This window comes from Grammomys surdaster, unplaced genomic scaffold, assembly GCF_004785775.1.
Source record: "Grammomys surdaster isolate TR1022 unplaced genomic scaffold, NIH_TR_1.0 143, whole genome shotgun sequence".
NCBI lineage: Eukaryota > Metazoa > Chordata > Mammalia > Rodentia > Muridae > Grammomys > Grammomys surdaster.
Window position 1 is genome coordinate 810,875 of NW_021604601.1, and position 6,270 is coordinate 817,144.

General features: G+C 44.2%; 1 protein-coding gene across 1 annotated transcript in view; it reads right to left on the reverse strand.

Annotated features, from left to right (window-relative positions):
- The window catches only part of Ust (uronyl 2-sulfotransferase), a 293,554-nt gene that overhangs the window by 103,413 nt on the left and 183,871 nt on the right, over window positions 1-6,270 (reverse strand). The gene's annotated exons all lie outside the window — the stretch shown is intronic.

Here is a 6,270-nt window from a genome sequence, read left to right on the forward strand (position 1 = left end):
CAGTTCTCCCGCGCGCCCCAGCCCCCCTACCACCAGCCCTCCCCCAGTCCCGCCCCGCCTCCCTCCCTCCCCCCGCCCCCCCTCCCCCCCTCCCTCCCTCCTTCCCTCCCTTCCTTCTTCTCTCCATCCCTCCCTCTCCTCCTTCCAGCTAAAATACTCCCCTCTTCCAGTTTGACTTTCTGTATCCCACTTTTCTTCAACACATATGATCACCAAGTCAACCTCAGACAGTACACCACTTGGTGTGCAGTTATAAAGAAAAAATATTGGGTCCTCCCTCTCAGAAGTCCAAAGTGTGGGAGGTGAGATAAAGTAGAGGAGAGGTGAAACCCAGGGATAATAAATAGCACAGGGTAGAAGGCACACGAGTGATGTGTCCGGCCTACATGCCGATGGAGATGGGGCACATCTCCCTAAGGGGCGTCCTCTATGACATGGAAGAATTCACAGTGGAAAAGGGACATCATGGATGCAATGCAAAGTGAAGGTAAGGGACAAACACAAACTGGAAGAAGCTGAGGGAATTGTCTATACCAGAGGCTGGCTCTTGTCATTGGCTTTAACTGTTAACTTGACAGATGACAACCTAGAGTCCTCTGAGAGGAACTACCTTGGTCAAATTGGGCACATCTTTGGGGGGGGGGGTTATCTTGATTATTAGTTGAAGTAGCACTGCCATATCTAGGTGACCCCAAGGTATACAAGAAAGGTAGCTAAGCATAAGCCCGTGAGCATGCCACAGAGTGACCCAGCAAACAGTGTTCAATCTGTTTCAGGCTCCTACCCTGACTTTCCTCATTGATGAACCATGACCTAGATGTATAAGTCAAACAAGTCCTTGCCTTCCTGAGTTGCTTTTGGTCAGAATATCTTGCTATAGCCCCAGAGAGTAGTGGTTCTCAACCTTCCAAATGTTGCATGTGACCCTTTAATACAGTTTCTCATGTTGTGGTGACCTTCAAGCATAAAATGATTTCATTGCTACTTCATAATTGTAATTTTTCTACTGTCCTGAATTGTAATGAATATCTGATATGTAGGCTGTCTGATATATTATTCCTGTGAAAGAGTTGTCTGACCTCCCCTCCCCCCGCAAATGGGTCATGAGTCACAAGTGGAGAACCACTGCTGTATAGGCTCAGCAAGGAAGTGGGTGAGTAGAGAGTTAGAGTCAGGTAATGAGAGGCACAGCAGACCATGTGAGGTCTCTGTAGGGATCTGACGTTAGAAAAGAATTGATTTATTTGTTATCTGAGATAAGGGTGGAAACTGTGCAGAAGAATAAAGACTGGGGGCTGAGGCCAGAAAGCTCAGTGGTAGACCACTTGACTAGGAGGTATGAAGCCCTGAGATCTGTCATTCCAGCACAGAAGGACTGGATAAAAAGCCTGGCTAGGAAGATGCCAGTGTGGATGGTAGCAGCAACAGTGGGTGCTGATGTGTTAGAAGAAACTTTGCTGTTGGGGTTGTTCAAGCTGTTCTGAGGCAAGGGGGTATGGGGATTCTCAGCTCATTTAGCAGGATGAAGAACTTCAGGGAGGGAGGTAAGGAAGATGGAAGCATGGAGCTTGGTGGCTATCTGCTGATAGAAAGTCAGGAAAAGTCTAGACACCATCTCTCTGAGGTCCTCAGCAAGGATAGTGAGTGCAAGTTGTAGGTCTGATACTGCTGTGTATTCAAATGATAAATACTGTCCCCAAGACCTGGTTGTCCCCATGAGTACACCAAGTGATTCTATGTAACCTTGCTCCCCAAGTTAATGGGTAAATAAAAGGCCAAAGCCTGTGATAGGGGAGTAAATGGAGGCAGGTGGATTTTCAGTTACCTGCCTAGGAATTGTAGGTAGAGGCTGGGAAAGAAGAAAGGACAGGGAGAGAGGAGGAAGCAGCCATGAGAGGAGATGGACCATGAGCACTTGGCCAGGAAAAACAGCAAGTCACAAGGGACATATGGCTGGGACAAGTTAGAACAGCTCCAAACCTGCCCAATCTGGGCTGATAGCTTGTAAATAAAATACCTGGATTCTTTCATACAAGTTAGCTAGCATTCATAATTCCTTTTACATACTGTGGTACCCATCTGTGGTGATGGGAATCCTGGAGGAGAAGCAAATTTGGCTGCAGAAAGAGAGATGTGTCTGCCTTTGATGTTCTCTGCCTAGAAATAAGGCTTGCTTCTTTGATCTTTCTCAGCTCTTCATCTGGGGAGGTTTTAGGACACCCCTTTTGATGATGCACTGTAACCGAGACTGTGTTCTCCTTTTTGACTTAGACTGAGTTACACGAGGGCTGAGGTTAGGCTTATTTGTCTGCTTAAGTCCCAGCCAGGTGTCTGCAGAGAATCTATGTACAAGTAGTGTTTATGGGATGAAGATACCCCTTTAGAAATGCTTGCTTAGTATCAAGAAACCCATCACTAACTGAAGTCATAATTGTCTACCACCCAGGCAATGAATCTAGCCTTTTCTAGAACAGACTGGTAACACTCTCCCGCAGGAATCAAATCATCAACAGTCCCCTTATAATATCCAAAGTGTAACAATTCCAAGCAAAGCCATTTTTTCTGGGTGTTGGGAGAGGGGTGTGTTACCTTCCATAGCAGGAGTTCTCTAAAGGGCTGGAGAGATGGCTCAGTGGTTAAGCAGGAGTTCTTTATATACCTGTTATCATTTAATGCTCCAAGAGTTGAGAATTATTACTCATTCTTGGAAATTAAGAAATTGGGGCACAGAAATGGTATATATAGGTTTATTTTAAAGGTGAATCTTATTTTGAATCATGTATATGCTCATGCATGGGTTGTGTGCATGGGCATGCATGGGTTATGTGCATGGGCATGCATCGGTTATGTGCATGGGTTATACAGAGCAGGTGCCAGGGGAGAGAGGCATCAGATGTCCGGGAGCTGGAGTTACAGGCAGTTATGAGCTGACAAACATGAATGCTGGGAACTGAGCTTGGGTTCTCTATAAGAATGACACGTATTCGATCATCGTGCCCTCTCTCCAGCCCCAGTGTTCACAGATTTTGTAAAATTGCGAAGATCCAATAGATGGTGCCAGGATTCCAACCCTCCAGTCACTCTCTTCATCCCAGAATGGTGGTCTCCTCATCCTTCTCAGACAATTATCTACACAGGAACTTTTAAAGTGGAAACAAGGGACTGGTAGGCACATTGATTCTGAAGAAAGAAGAGGGTCTAGAGAAAATAAACGTTTTGTGTCTCTTAGGATGTGCTAAACAACCGATGGATGAAAAACATGGAGAAATACAAGTATTACAGATCTGAGTGAGTGGCTCAGCGGCAGAGTGCATGGGTAGCCTGCTTGGAACCTTTGTCTTTTCTAGGAACACACACACACACACACACACACACACACACACACACAGAGAGAGAGAGAGAGAGAGAGAGAGACAGAGAGAGACAGAGAGAGAGACAGAGAGAGAGACAGAGAGAGATAGAGAGACAGAGAGGCAGAGAGAGACAGAGACACAGAGAGAGAGACAGACAGAGAGACAGAGACAGACAGACACTATGGATAGAAAGAATATTTACTAAAATTTCTAGGGTGGCAAAACAGTATATACTACCATGAACAAGAAAGGATTTTAAATACATAGGAAAAGGGTAGGTATGGCTTGAAATTCATCTAAGGGAATAAGTAAAATTTATGCTGATGGACTGAATTGAGGTTTCAAAAGGAAAGAAAATGCAAAAACCAAGCACACTTACTACACAGAGGTGGCGCTTGGAAGCCTTTCTAACAGTTTGCTCCCTCCTCTCCCCATGGCAGGATGGGAGAGCACAGACTTTTATCTGCAGCTCTGAAGATGTCTTTGCTCCTGACATCTTCAGGAAATGCTTGTCAGTTTGTCAACAGGAAGGGTATCTCTGCTCTACCTTGGTCTGAATTCTTGTGTCACTCAGAAACAATTAGATGCCCTGCAATTTTGCAAAGCATCTTAAATCAAAGAAAGGACTTACGCTTATTAACATATCAAAGCAAACGCAAACCGCCCAGAGGGGGGGAACTGTAGGTTCTTTCTCAAACTAAGAGGTTGAGAAAGGCGAATGAGGGTCTCGGGCTACCTTCCTTCCTCTTGGGGGTACAGGGAAGGCCCCAGCTGAGTCTTTTTCTATCTTTAGGTCAGAGCTATAAAAACTAGAGAAGCAAGTGCCTGCAGTTAAGAAGAAGTCCACCAGGGGGAGCAGTAACATGAGTGTGGCAAAGAGGCTATGTCCGGGCTAGATACAGAAAACTAACGGACAAGATTCAAACCCTAGGACAGAAGGAACTGTCTCCCCTTCCCCAGATCATATGGCCTCTCTCTTTTGTCCTCTTTTCTTCCCTTTGAAAAGAGACTGGTTAGAAGACTGGTTTTGTTTCGGGACCCCAAGACAATGTAGAACCTATTCCATGAACTGATCAGAATTCTGGCTTGATCTCAGAGTCACTTTGGAGCAGCATTCTCCAATGCCATTGAAAGACAGTGTCCATTGGCATTGGCAGTGTCCATTGGACAATTGGCATTGTCCAACGCTGCTCCAAGCTGATTCTGAAGTGACACTGTTTGTCTTCTTGCAAAGGCAGGAAGCCTGGAGGGTTATTCTGACAGCCTTTCCAAAAAGTGTCTGGTTCTTAGAATAGCATGCAGAAGGTGACAAGCACAGGAAAAAGCATCTGATATGATATCATTACATACATGCTGTGCTCCCAGATATCGGGGAGGCTGAGTCAGGAAGGTCATGAGTTCAATGCCAGCCTTGGCTATATAATGAGGAGGGCTTGTTTCAAAGCAAAAATAAAAACTTCATAAAGCCGTCTGAGACATTAGTCTTGAGTGACTGAATTTTCTTTCTTGGAGGATTTATTTTATTTTATTTAAAGATCACCCTTCATGAAGTGAGTGGATTTTGTGATATGGTCACCTTCAGGAGAGTTCCTTCAGATACACACATACCTGGGTGATTCCTTGCACACTTATCTCTCTATTCCTGCAGTAAGCCATGGGAATAGAGAATGTGCAAATGCTTTCTGGAAGATTCTCACTCCTGGCATAAGAACTGTTTTGAATGGCTGCCCTTTAACTACTGAATACAATTTTACCTCGTACACTTACCATTCAAACTTCACCAGGATCTGACCCCAACTTGCTTTTACGTGTACTTCTATATTTTCTTGATTTATGTATATTTGTGTCAGGTTCAGAAGTCAGCTGCATGAACGATGAGCACTGTGCCTGCTTCTCAGCATCCACCATTAGCAGTAGATCCTCAATAAACACCCGAAAAAATAAACGAATAAATACAGGAAGGATTGACTGATTGAACAGAGGGCAGAGGACCAAGCATGGGGGTGCCCTAGAGGGATCTCCGTGGCCCCAAGAACTTTCCCAGAAGAACCATGGTTATGGTTATGTTTTAAGTCTCGTCACCTTATACTGAGAACTCAGACTTGGGTGTCGATTGAGAGCCAAGCCACAGGGTAGTTTGACACAGTGTAAGATAATACCAGGCCGTGCTGCCCTGTACCAAGAGTTTAATGCAGTCTGAAACACACGGGCATCGGACTGCCATCAGCTCCACCCTCTGAATGACTTCCAAGGCTTAGGTCATGTGAATGGCTACTGGACAGAGCCAAAGCAGATGTGGGGTTTATAGGGAAATAGCCTTTCCTGGTGATGGATGAAAGGACACGGACTAGGCCAGCGCTTCCCAAAGTATGATGTGTAAATTCTGTGGGATCCAAAGCACAGCCACGACACATAAAACTCCCCTGATCAACTAAGCCTGGGAAAGTCTAGGAGAAACTGGTGTTAAAATATATGTGCATATGTGTGTGTGTGTACAAGTGTTCCATGCCTTACTGCAGGAATAGAGAGATAAGTGTGCAAGGAATCACCCAGGTATGTGTGTATCTGAGGGAACTCTCCTGAAGGTGACCATATCACAAAATCCACTCGCTTCATGAAGGGTGATCTTTAAATAAAATAAAATAAATCCTCCAAGAAAGAAAATTCAGTCACTCAAGACTAATGTCTCAGACGGCTTTATGAAGTTTTTATTTTTGCTTTGAAACAAGCCCTCCTCATATGTGTATATAATATGTATATAATATACATATTATATACATATATAATATATATGTACATATAGTATATATGCATGTGTGTATGTAGGAATAGATTAATGGATAGATAGATGATATATACATACATATATACATACATATATACATACATGTATACATACATACATATATACATACAT